The 13391-nt window shown below is 39.9% G+C and overlaps 1 protein-coding gene and 1 pseudogene across 3 annotated transcripts in view; one reads left to right on the top strand and one right to left on the bottom strand.

Moving 5' to 3' along the window:
• ST7 (suppression of tumorigenicity 7) overlaps window positions 1-13391 on the top strand; it is a 154897-nt gene that overhangs the window by 28821 nt on the left and 112685 nt on the right. Inside the window, exon 1 of one of the 3 annotated variants that reach the window (XM_061640064.1) lies at window positions 65-88. The exons of the other annotated variants lie outside the window; for them this stretch is intronic. The gene's annotated coding sequence lies outside the window, so the exon portion shown is untranslated. Of the gene's footprint in view, window positions 1-64; window positions 89-13391 lie in introns of those variants that run through there. 3 annotated transcript variants of the gene reach the window in all.
• On the bottom strand, window positions 1471-1589 carry LOC133363572 (5S ribosomal RNA; annotated as a pseudogene).

Below are 13391 nucleotides of genomic sequence, written 5' to 3' on the forward strand. Positions count from 1 at the left end.
AAGACAATCCCCAGACGCCTACCTTAGATGCTGACTCAATAGAACTCTGTTACTAGACTGTTACCACGTCTTTACTACTAGATCCCAGGTATGGTCAAAGACACATGAGGCTACTACCTTGCTGAAGCTAAGCAGGTCTAGGTCTGCTTAGTGACTGGATGGGAGACCTAGGAGCCATGTGAAAGATCATCTTACCCCTTATATATCCAGTCAATCACTGTGCTCTGCAGGTGAGGGTGTCCTGCAGATACCATCTTATCAAGAGGTCTGTCCCGCACAGCATAGGAAGTGGACCTTTAGTGTTGTAGCACCTCTTTGGATATTCCCTCCCCTTAAAATATTAGACAGGCACCATCTCTCTTTATCTTTTTGAAACCTACTGAAGACTTCCCTCTTTCAACAAGCCTTTTAAGTAGAGGCCTTATCCCACTCTGCGTCTGTGTTGGAATTGTTTTTTAAGATGTTTTTAAAGCTTTTTTAAAAAAGATGTTTTTAAAGAAGTTTTGTTTTAATATATTTTTAAAGAAGTTTTGTTTTAAAATGTTTTAAAGGTCTAAAGTTTTAGAGTGCTTTTAGTGTTTTTGTTTGCTGTCCTGCGCTCCTTCTGGAAGGAAGGGCAGGATGGATGGATGAATGAATAAATGAATGCTGCCTTTGGTTCCAGGATGGAAGAAAGGTGGAATGTAAATATAAGAAAATAAATCAATAAAATAAGTGTTGCCCCAGGTTTCTACATTGCCTGCTGCTAGCAGCACAGAACAATTGCTCTGTATAAAAGTCAAGCATTCTCGTGTATTTCACTTCTGTAATGCCCTATCATATTATTCTTGTGTAATTGAAATATTATTCTCTTATTCAATGCTGGTTGTGTATGCATACCTAGCCTTTTAGACAAACAAGCAAAGTTTTAAAGGATTCACAACCTCATAAATACATTCTGTTACAAATTTTGCTTTCTATAATTTAGAAAGTCTAGAAACTTGCAAATGCTTTTGCCATGTATAATGTTAATCCATGCTAAGTTCCATATGCCTTATGTTACTATTAGCATACGGTTACTGTTTGCTAACTGAAAATATAAATTAAATTCATCAATAATGTTTGAATTTAGGGTAGCAGTATGGACATTTGATAATTTTTTAAAAAGAATTTCCATTGTTCTAAACCCACGCACACACACCTTTGGATTACATTTTAGGAGATCCAATTTGAATATCTCCATTATGATGGGAGGGATGGCTAAGAAATTTCACAGAAATGAGAGGACTGCTGTTAATTTTATTTTTTACAGAAAATTGCCAAGTCTTATACCAGACACTAGAGGTCAGCCTTTAAATACTAAGTTATTGTTGTATGCCTTCAAGTCAATTACAACTTATGGCTACCCTATGAATCTTTTTTTAAAAAAAATATTCATAGGGTTTTCATGGTAGGAGGTATTCAGAGGTAGTTTACCATTGCCTTCCTCTAAGCCTATGGCACCCGGTATTCCCAGGTGGTCTCCCATCCAAGTACTAACCAGGCCTGACCCTGCTTAGCTTCCAAGATCAGATGAGATCAGACGTGTTCAGGGTCGTATGGCTGTAGGTTTAAATACTATAAATGCTATTAAATTAAATTAAACTTCACTGACCTCTAGAGCTGAGAAAATGTATCTGACAATGAAGGACTATGGGAGATGTAGCATAAAAATTGGAAAAGCATTTGTGTTTGAAGTAGAAAGTGGAAAATAATCAATAGGAGCAGCCTTTTTTCTTTTAATCATCATAACAGTTTACATGAGGATCCCAGACAGCCTTTTGCTCAGGCGCTGACCATTGAAACATAGAAGAGTAGAATGGGAAGGGGCCTATAACCCCCTGCTCAATGCAGGAATCCAATTTAAAGCATACCACCTGCTTTATTTTAAGAATGTAATAGTCTAATATCTCAGAGAGGAGGCCAGGTCTCCTGCTTCTCTGGTGCATTCACTATAGCTGCCTAATTTCACTGCTTTTTAAAGTTTGATAGAAATGTCTGTTGACAATAGGTACGTCCTTAAACCACAAGGGTTTTTTGCCTATTAGTGAATAGAATATTATTCCATTAGCATGAATCACCAAAACCCACAACCTACATTATTTATTTTGTTCTTCATTCTCAAGATGAATAAGTGTGTCTATTTTGCGATTATGGCTTATGTGACCAAATAATAATATCAAGTGATGTCATCAGTAATGGGTAGGAGTGCAAAATACTTACTCATTGATTTGTAGGATATTGGTAAAGGGGCCACTAAAGAACAGAAGTCCAATCTTGATGATTGGGCTACTAAACAAATACCATCTATGGAGGGATTCTAGTCTATCTGGGAGAAATACTTTCTGATGTAGAAACATTTATTCCTAGTAAGCCATATATAAGCCTACATTCAAAGGCTGGTTGGACTGATTAATTAGTAATAGAAAGGCACTTTTCCCACTGTTCTTATTCTTTTACTTGTTCCCAGGATACTTTGCTTGGCAATGAGGAATGTTTGGGATGCTCAGACCCAGAAGTTCTAAAATCAATTAGTCATTAGTTTCCTTAAAACAATGGTGAGGAACCTGTCCTTCAGATGTGGTTTTCAAAAAAAAAAAAAAAAAAAGGGCTCCGATCAGCCCCAGCCAGCATGCTCTATGTTCAGGGATTATGGGAGTTGTAGTCCAGCAACATCTAGAGGGCCATAGGTTCCTCATTCCTGCCCTAGCACATAAAGAACAATTTGTGTGGTATAGTGACATATTCCCCAATCTCCAATTAATGGGCTATTTACATCACTATTGAAAATAGTGGCACAGATACCATGTTTACCCACCTGTAGTATCACCACTCCCTTTCCTGTGGGGTCATTATGTTACTGAAAGAAAGTGGGACCACCTAAACATTTCCCCAATCATCTCGCCCTGTCCTGTGATAAACAGCACTGGGAATGTGTGTATATTTTCTGGTTGGAAATGCATGGTTACATTTAACATCTATGAGCAGAGTCTATTCAACATCTATTTAAATATTTACATCAAGTGTTGAAAGGAAGACTATGATAAGTAGTGGACACTGAAGGATGGTTAAACATTAAATGCTTGTTTGAAATGTAAATGGAAACCTTTAGATTGAAAGAAAATAAATTCAGTTTGTTCTCAGTACATTTCAGCCTTTATTCGTTTTTTGTAAGGGAAGATATAAGAATATATGTATACATATATATACATACATAAGCATGTGCCAGTTAAGTAAATATTTGTCACTTGCCCATGAAACTGCAAGACCTACATTTTGCATTATATTATTATTCCAGTACATCAAAACATAGACTTCCCCATTTTCTTTAGTGGTCTCTACTTTTGGAATATCTGTGCCTACCTAAGCATCTTAATTTTGTAGCCCTAAGACTGGTGTGGGGAACCTTTGACCATCCAGATGTTGTTGAACTACAACTCCCATCAGCCCTGGCCAGCATGGCCAATGACTAGGAATTATGGGAAGTGTAGTTCAGCCACATCTGGAGGACCAAAGGTTCCCCACTCCTGCTCTAAGACAACAGAATCCATGACATGATGTGATTGCATAGGTGTAACAGCATCAACATCTTAGATTAAATTTAACTATGAAGAAAGCAATGGACACACATATAAATAAGAGTGAATTTTTACTGGGTTAATAGACTTCCTATGAACATTATTATTATAGATATTTATTAATTAGCTTTTACCTATGTTTCAAGGTGATTTCCAAACCTATCATAACAACAGCTAAAAGTGGTTTTGAAAAAAGTACAAGAACCAATAGTACAAGAACCAAGATAAGTTTTTTTAAAAATACAAAATGAACACCTAAGGCAGAGACTTAAAATGCAATCAGTAGTGACTATATTACTGCAAGAGTAGATTATTGTTAAATTTCATCATTTGTTTTAGGTGCCATTCCTTTATGCCAGGAATGATCAACATTTAAAATCAGTTTTAATTGTACAAAAGGAAAAACCAAAGCAAAGGCAAAAATATGTTTTGTTGGATTCTAGTTTGTGAATCACTCTTCCTGTAGAATATTTAGTTGATGAATGATGGAAAGGATGACTAAGCCTGCACAGTGGTTTTAAAAATATATTATACTGCATTCCCAGCCACGTGTGTGTAGTGAAAAATGCAAGGCATGCTTAATTTCCAGACTAACCTTGGAGGGAAAAGTTTAAAAAGTTCTAAAAAGAAAAGACATGTTAAAAAAGAATTCTTAGACAAATGAAGGGAAACACACGGTGAAGTAAAGGTTCATAGTCTGTTGTGTGACACCTTTGCAAAATACTCATATGTCCAATGGCATCATTTTACTTGCATCAGAAAGTTGAAGGTTAATGTGGGGTTTTGTTTTTGCATGAATAAAACCAGTTTTCTGATCCTTGGAATCAGGGCTGTGGAGTCGGAGTTGGAGTCGGAGTCGGGAGCAATTTTGGGTGGAGTCGGAGTCGGTAGAAATGTTGCGACTCCGACTTCGACTCCTTCATAAATGGCAAATGTATATTAACTAGTAATAACAAATTTACTGTAGTAAAATGGTAGCACAAGGCATTTCATCACCACCACGTGAATCCAGAGCTTGGAAAAGTTACTTTTTTGAACTACAACTCCCATGAGCCCAATCCCTGGGGCTGATGGGAGGTAGTTTAAAAAAGTAACTTTTCCAAGCTCTGGATTCAAGTGGTGGTGATGAAATGCCTTGTGCTACCATTTTACTACAGTAAATTTGTAATTACTAGTTAATATACATTTGCCATTTATGAAGGAGTTGGACAGTAGAAAAATAGAGGAGTCGGAGTCGAAGGTCTGGCGTACTGACTCCACAGCCCTGCTTGGAATTCCAATATTACTAAGATGATCAAGGGAACAAGGCTAGGATAATTTGTTTGGGACACTGAAAGGGCATGATAAAATCTACACTAGAACTGAGATATACCAGCCTGTCCCTTTTTCATGGGACAAGCAGGCTTGAAGAACTATGTTTGATATCCAGAACAACTTTTTTGGACCCAACATTCAACATCTGAGATTAGCTAGAGAAGAGAGCAATCCCCTCTCTGTCCCTCTCTTGGTGTCATTTGCCTTACCTAAGGTTTGTTCTCAGCTCTTCTGCTTGGAAACCTATGTCTGTGGCCAGGGAGAGGGAGAAAGAGGAACCACATGAGCCCTGATCTCTGCGTGAGTCAACTGATTACCAAGGAGGAGAGAGCAGAGGGAAAAACAGACTCCCCAAGCCACTCTGCTCTTTTCCATAGCCATCTCTCTGCTCCTGGGTCAGCTGCAGGTAAAGAAAAGTCCTGCTGGCTCGACCAAGGGTCTTTCTAGTCTGTTTCCAAGAGTGCATAGCAAGATGCCTTTGCGAAGCTTATAAGTGGGGGATGAAGGCAGCAGCCCTACCTTGCTTTTTGTCCCTGACATCTGGTATTCAGAAGTATACTGCCCTTGGAAATTCTATTTAGCTATTAAGACTAAGTATGCTGTTGATAGATCTATACTCCATAAATTTATCAAATCCAGCGGTGGGGAACCACAGGTCTAATTAAGCCCTCCACAGGTCTAATTAAGCCTTCCACGCCTGAGAGGCCATTTCAGCCAAGCGACACCCATGTGCACACATCTGCCATCATACATGACACCAGGTGTGGGGCAGGTAAAGATGCAAGTCCAAAAGCTGAGTTTGTATCTGAATGGCTGATTGGTGGTGCTTGCAAAGTGCTCTGCCTTTGCCAGCACTGCTGTGATCACTGGGATTTGCAAAGCCCTGCGGTGTGCAAGTGCTCACAATCAGCTGATTGGTGGGTGTGATGCGTCCTTTCCTGGCTCTCCCTGTCAGGTTCCTACCTGCGCGTGGCTACTGCCTGTCACTAGGCACCACCAGGGACTCCACCAGTCCGGACCGCTCTCTCTTATGGTTTCTCTCCCCGCTCTAGCACAGATCTCAACAGATCCCCCTGCTAGGCAACCACCAGTAACGTCCCAATACTAGTATTCCCAGAGACTCTGAATACTGGTATTGTTATTCTCTTCACCGCTGCCACCATTTGTTACAGTTCCCCTTCAGCCTTGGTCATTACCTTACCCTCCCTTCTGGTCTGTGAAACCCCAGCCAAGGATCAGGCCTTTGGTAAACCAAATTAAGTATTTATTACAGATAACAAAGCTAACAAGATTAACAAGATTTCTTCTTAAAGCACATAAGCATATGGTTTTACTCAATACTAATCCGAACTCCACCCCCCTCCTGGCAAACAACTCTCTAAACCCCACCAAGCAACCCACTCAGTTCTCTTCTCCCCCCCAGATTGCACTCACACTCTTCCTTTTATACATTCAGCCATTTTAAACACTCAGCCAATCATCTCGCATTCTACTGCCCATTCACTCCCCCTCTTTCACTCCACTTACCATGTATCTTCTAAACAACCCTTACCATATATACATTAATATAGGGACATCACAGTGGGCTTGCAGTGTGTTTTGCCTTTGCCTGCATGGTTTGATTTCACACCATGCAGGCAAAAGAAAATGGGTCACCTGCTGTCATTGTGGTGGTACATAGGAGAAAATTGTGGCCACATCGCTCCTCCCCCGCTCCTAGTGCTGTTCTACTGGGAGCTATTCCATGGTTTGTCTTAGCATTACATTCAAACCCAGGCTCATGCTTTGTCTCTCTCTAAACAAACATGCTGTAACGAAGATTTGTTCTTGACTTACTGCTTGTGGTTTGTTTAACCATGAGCCCAGGTTTGGAGAGAATACTAAGTCAAACTAAGGCATAGCTGTCAGTAGAGTGGCAACAGTAGTGGGGGGGGGGAAAGAGTGGCCATTATTTTCTCCCTGTGCACCAGCACACTGTGCATTCACCTGAATACCATAGTTAAGTTTGACTATGGTTTAATGTGACATGCAAGGGAGGCCACTATGTCCTGGTGTAATGTTGGGTAATCTTGCAAATATATTTTCAGAAATATTTGTTTATTAAAAGATTTATAAATTACTTTTCAGGGCACATTGCCCTCATAAAGCAATACAGGCATACCCCGCTTTAATGTTTGCAATGGGACCGGAGAGTATACTTTAAGCGAAAATAAACTTTAAGTGAAGCAATTGTTTTCAGTTGTACTGCACGCAATCACCACTAGATGGCAGTGGCATCAAGCTGATAAAGTGTACGTTATTGTGAAGCGCGCGAATGTTAAGGAGGGTATGGGGGACGTATGGAGCATGTACGTTATAGTGAGGCGACGTTAAGCGGGGTATGCCTGTATACAGAATAATTATGCAACGTATATAACAGTATAAAAATATTAAAATCTACATTATACCCCTTAAAATGAGCAGTAAAGCATCAGGAGATAGCTTCATTAATAATAATTAAAAGTCTTAAGAGTGCTCTTAAAGAACAACAGTGACTCCTGGGGTTTTTAATCTTTAAGATACCATAAGATTCCTTGGAGGGCTTGCCAAAGATGTGGATTCACCACCGAAAAGGCTCTATCTCTTATACCCATCAGCCTAACATCTATTATTAACAGACTAGAGAACAGGACCTAAGAAGGTGTTCTTAGAAGCTGATCTTGTGCATGTTCATGTAGGTGCAGGTGGTCCCAATAATCTAGTCCCAAACAATTCAGGCTTTAAAAGCCAAAACTAGCACTTTAAGTTGGACCTGGAAACAAACAGTTAGTTGTAACCATTGCAGAATTGCTGCTATATGTTCTGACAGTTTGGCCCTAATAGCATTTCTGATACTGCATTCTGTACCAGTTGAAGTTTCTGGGTTTTCTTCAAAGGCAGCCCCATACAGAGCACATAAAAAATCAAATAGGTTTCCTTGAAGGTTCTGATGACCTGCTCATTAGAATTAAACTATATGAGGGAAAGGGAAGGTACTTAAGCAGCTTAAATAGTATAAGTATAGCTCCAAGTCTTTTCTAGGTCTGCCATTTTTCACAGCTATGGCAAGATGCATATTGATTTACCGTTAGGTATGAGAAGCTTGACTGTCTTGTCAGGATAGCTGTGTTAAGAGATGGATATTCACCTTCAGGTTTCTGTGAGACAAACAATGCAAAGATTGGTGATTGGGCCTAGAGATAAGGATCAATACATGTTTTCTGTTCTATGTTGCAAAACCTGTTCTAAAATACACATTTGGTGGTACTATTTCTGCTAAAGTTTGTTGACTTTGTGAAAGCTTTCTGAGCAAACAGTACTGAATCTTCTTTGAAATAACAGCTGCCATGAATTGCCCAGGTAAAGACAACATTTACAATATACTGATTAACCATGTTTTAAGTTGCTGGGTATGTTATTAAAGCACATACCCAAGATTTTGTTTCTGAATGAAGTTGGAATTTATAACAAATCAATAGTCGGACATTCTGTTTCCCGTCCCCTACTGCTTGCTTTCTGGTGATTTGAAACGTATATGCTTTGTATGTGTTAGTAGTTCAAGTAAATGTAACCCAAGGAAGTCCCAGTCTGTTGACGTTTTGCTGTTTGGAAAACTTCTGTGAGGAATCTGAACTTCACTGGGCATTACCAATAAAGAACATTTAACCTGTGTGTGCAATCTAGCTTCCTGTAGAGTTTGTACACAGAGGATCAATTTGGAGATATGATTAATATATTTTCATTTTCATACAGACTAATACAAGTGCATTGTACAGCAGTATAGCAAGACTGATCCAGAGGCATTTTTGCACACCATTTGGAATGTTTTCCTGACTGTGAGGAGTATTCAGAAATGGATTTTGGGTTAAGGGAGCTTAGTATTCTACTAGTATATGTGTGGCATTTCCGTGATGTAGAGGTGAAAGAGGTGTCATGCATGAAAGAGGTGTCATGTTATGGGCTCCACTCTGAGTCCAACAAAAATGTTTCTAGAGGAATCCTTCAGTGGAATCCTGGACTTGGGGAGACTGTCCATGCAATCAAAGGCATGTCTACTCAGAAGGTAGCCCCATTGATGTCAATAGGACTTACTCCCAGCAAAGTGTGTATTTAGAATTACAGCCTAAAACTGGCCTCAGCATAGAAGAAAGGCAGAGAAAAGTTCTTGAAAGAAGTGGGTTTCTGAAGATGGAAGAAGGAAACCAGTAGCAGCGGAACTGAGATAACAAGTCTCTGAGAGAGGTTTTCCTGCACCAACATCTGATTAAATCTCCAGAAGCAGTCAGTATGAAGCATTTGGATGTTGGAGAGAATGAGATAAGATCTAAAAGCGCCTCCCCCCTTTTAAAATCTTAACTCATTTCTCCTTAATCTTGAAGGAAGTTGCTTCCTATTTACCCTCCTTATAAGCACTGTTGATTCACATCAGAATGTACTAGACTAGTGAGAGCAGTCTCCTGGGAGACCTGCCTCCCAAGTAATACTGTTGCAAACTGTAGAAACATGCTGACTGTAGTTATTGGATATGGAGAGGTATAAGCAGCATGTTACATATACATGTTTACTTTCATTAAAATCTGATAGCCAGAGACCTTAGGAAGCTGCCTTACCAGAGTCAGACTATTGGACTTTATAGATCAGCATTGTCTAGCTCAAGGGTTGACAATAGGGTTGCCAGGCCTGGCCTCCAAGAGGTCTTTTGTATCTTTAAAAATTGTGCAGGGTGGAGGGAGAATTCCACTTGGTGGTTTTTCCCATTACAGGGTTGGATGAACACCTGCACTTGGCTGACTTTCTCATCTTCTAAAGATACAGGATCAGTCTCAGGCTTTGAACCTGGCAACCCTAGTTGCCAACCTTTTTGGAATTTTGAGAAAGTGCCATGGGTGCAAGTCACAAAATGGCAGCAGAAAAAGAGACAGGACCACAAAATGGTGTAGACTCCCACTCCCCAAATTAGTGGGCGAAAGGCACCTACATCAGCCTCTGGAGCACTTGCTCACAGAGAGAAGCATTTTGCAATTCTCTTGTTCCAAACAGAAGGGGGAGGGGAGGATATCCAATTGAATGAAATGTGGGCATGTATAAGGAGGCCTGTTTAAATAGGAGAGACCATGCAAGTGCAAACATGAACTGAGCAGGAAGAGCAGTCACTCATGCATTGTGGGTTTTTAAAGGGGATATTTACTGAGATGTTTCATGGGCACTATAGGAGGTACATGCGAGCAGACTAGCACCTGCAGGCACCAGTAGTCAATCCTTGGTCTAGACTGACTGGCAGTGGATCTCCAGGGTTTCAGATGATAATATTTTCCAGCCCTGCCTGGAGATACCGGGGATTAAAACTGAGGCCGTCTATATGCAACATACATGCCAGGCTACTGGCCCAACCTTAAGGTAGGGTGTCTTTTGATTGCCTTTTAGCTTTTTCTGCTTGTTCTAACTATGGCTTGTGTTTTACGGAGATGGGACCCTTTAGCCAAGATACATCTTTTATTATAAACAAATAAGCAGATACCATGTGGACTGATGCAGAATTCCTCAGATAGTATTAGCACTAAACATTTCTGTGAAATTTGTATTCTTGTTTTAGATTCTTCTGATTTCGTCATAATATACAGTCTCACAAAGAATGGGTGATGAAGGTCTCTCTCTGTGTGTGCATGCTCTGAAACTATTACTGTGGCTTGCAGGTCTTCCCAGACCTATTTGCTTCCTTTCCCCAACAGTGGTTGAAACCCACTACCAAAATATTTTATTTACTTTACGCACCAGTTGGGAACCAAGGTATGCTCTGGTCATGTGTCTCCCACCTTGGCATCGTCATTGCCTGTTCAAACCATTAATTTATAGACTATCTTGTTGTCTTATAAGAAAGACAGGAAGATCCTAGCTTTCTTCATCTTGCATGCTCACTCACACTCACCAGGCATCTCTTGGGGAACTGCACGCCCACACATGAGCACACACAGAGACATGGCTGTATGATGAAAGCATCTCCAAGTGCAAACCATTTTTGTTGGCCTCATTTTAGTCAACAGAGCTACAAACCAGAGTTACATTTTTGTAATTTTTTAAAAGGTTGTGAGAATCCACAGTGCTGGGGATCTGCTTAGTAATGTTTCAACTTGGAAAGTATATTTTACAAGTTATCAGTTTATTATCTTTCCTTCTTTTTGCAACAATTTCCAGGCGTTGTGCCTGCAAGTTCTTGCCTTGTTCTCAGTGTAAACCGTAAAAGAAAAAGAAAAGAGTTTTCTTGTTTACCCCTGCTGCATAGGCTTTAACAGAAGATCCCGTGTGCCTACTAGCTTCCAGCCATCAACTCACAGCTTTGCTGACTTTGATAGCAATTCACAGGGACTTTAATTTGATGTCTTAACTATGAGTCTGTAGCACATTTGTTTATTTACAAGGAGAGAGGGATTGAAACTTTTTTCTCATTTTGTGAAGTGATGAGCTATTTTTAGTAAGCTGATATGGAATGTTCCTACTAGTCAGAAAAAAGCCTCAATATTATTAAGATTTGGGCTGCTTATATTTATTATTATTGTTGTTGTTATTGTTATTAACTAATTTGTAACCTTATACAAAAACTTGTCTCAAAGTAACAAAAACAGGTAAAATCAATTAAAAATCAGATAACCAGATTATGTATGTTTTATTATTATGATACTTTTGATTCTGGCTTTCCACCTCCTAGAGAAGACCTCAAGGTAGATAATGTTAAAAAACAAAATAAAACAATAATCAATAATTAAACAAATAAACTTAAAAAAGAGAATAGCAGCGTTGGCTTAAAATGCCAAAGTTAATTAAAAAAAACCACCTGATTTCATAAGGGATTTTTAATAAGGTACAAGATGGAATCTTGTAGGGCACCATAGGCCAAATGGCAAGATGCCAAGGAGAAGTTCCTTACACTGCCCTTTGCAACTGACCTCCCTGGAAGGATCAGAGTCATCATTAACTAGTGCTCCCAAGACCCATCCCTGCCACGAGATCTCAAAAGACACCATGCTAGATTATATCAAAAGCTGTTGAGATGTATAACAGAGCTAACAGGAATGCAGTCCTCCTTTCTATGTCCTGTCATAGGTCATCAACTGTGGTGACCATAGCCATCTCTGTTCTAAAAATGGAATGGGTCTACATAATCCATTTTATCCAAGAACCTCAACCTCAATATGCCAAGAATTGCATATTTGATACAGGATCAAATATTGTTGGGTCAAGAGGGGGCTTTTCAAATAGTGGCTTTACCACAGATCTTGAGCTTTGATGGAACACCACCTTCCTCTAAGTAGGCATTCACAATCCTCAAGAACCATTGAGCCAAGCCAGATTGGGCCTCTTTCATAAGATGAGACAATGCAAACATAGATGACCTCATGTGTCGCATACTCCTTGGAACAGCCCAGCTGCATGACTCTATGTGGATGCAATTGTGGTGGAGAAGCTTAATTTCTGCCATCAACCACCATGGAGTATATTTATCCTTTCTCCAATGCTCTCCCCAAAAGATGCCCAAGCTCAGCCTGCACGCTCACTGCATGCTTCAGAGGGATGAAAAGGGAAAAGCGCTCACACATAATGCTGTCCAATCAAGCTGCAGGCGGATTTGCAGTTCTGTTGCTCTCCCTGTTGCTACAGAAGAACCCAAAAGAACAACTGGGAGACCCTATATGTCTGCTGCATCCCCCCAGTCCAAGTTGACCCACCTGCTTAAGGCAATGATGCCACTGCTGTTCCTCTGAGGCAGGTCCACTTCAAGTACCTAAAAGTCAAAAGGAAGATGAAGACTTGGGAACATCCAATGAAGCTAAATGTTAGAAGATTCAGGACAGACCAAAGTACGACTTTACACAGTGCATATAGAATTTGCTCCCACATGAGGTAGTGATAGCCTCCAACTTCAATGGCTTTAAAGAGGATTAAACAAATTCATGGATGATAATGCTATCAATAGCTATTAGCCACAATGGCTATGTTCTGTGTCCAATGTCGGAGGCAGTATGCCTCTGAATACCAGTTGCTGGGAATCATAAGTAGGGAGGATGCTGTTGTGCTCAGGTTCTACTTCCCATGTGCATCTGATTGACTACTGTGAGAACAGAGTGCTGGACTAGATGGGCCTCTGACCTGATCCAGCATGTTTCTTCTTACGTTCTTAAGAAAAGAAAGGGCTGTTCTTACTTACTATAGGGTTTACTGTTGCTCAGTTTTCCTTTTAAAATGCTGTTTTGTGGAAATAAGATGCACTGAATATATTATTTTTTTAAACACCACGTCGGCTATACTTCTGCATCCAGGTATATATACCTCAGTACTATATTGATGTCACTATATTTTAAAATGATTATTTATAGCAGAGGCTGCCTTGGGAATAAAGCATCTCCATAGAAAGTGGGAATGCGGAAATATTACTTTTGTCTCTCTTTTTAAAAAAAGCTTAGCTGTGCC

This window comes from Rhineura floridana, chromosome 8 (assembly GCF_030035675.1).
Source record: "Rhineura floridana isolate rRhiFlo1 chromosome 8, rRhiFlo1.hap2, whole genome shotgun sequence".
NCBI classification, from domain to species: Eukaryota; Metazoa; Chordata; class Lepidosauria; order Squamata; family Rhineuridae; genus Rhineura; species Rhineura floridana.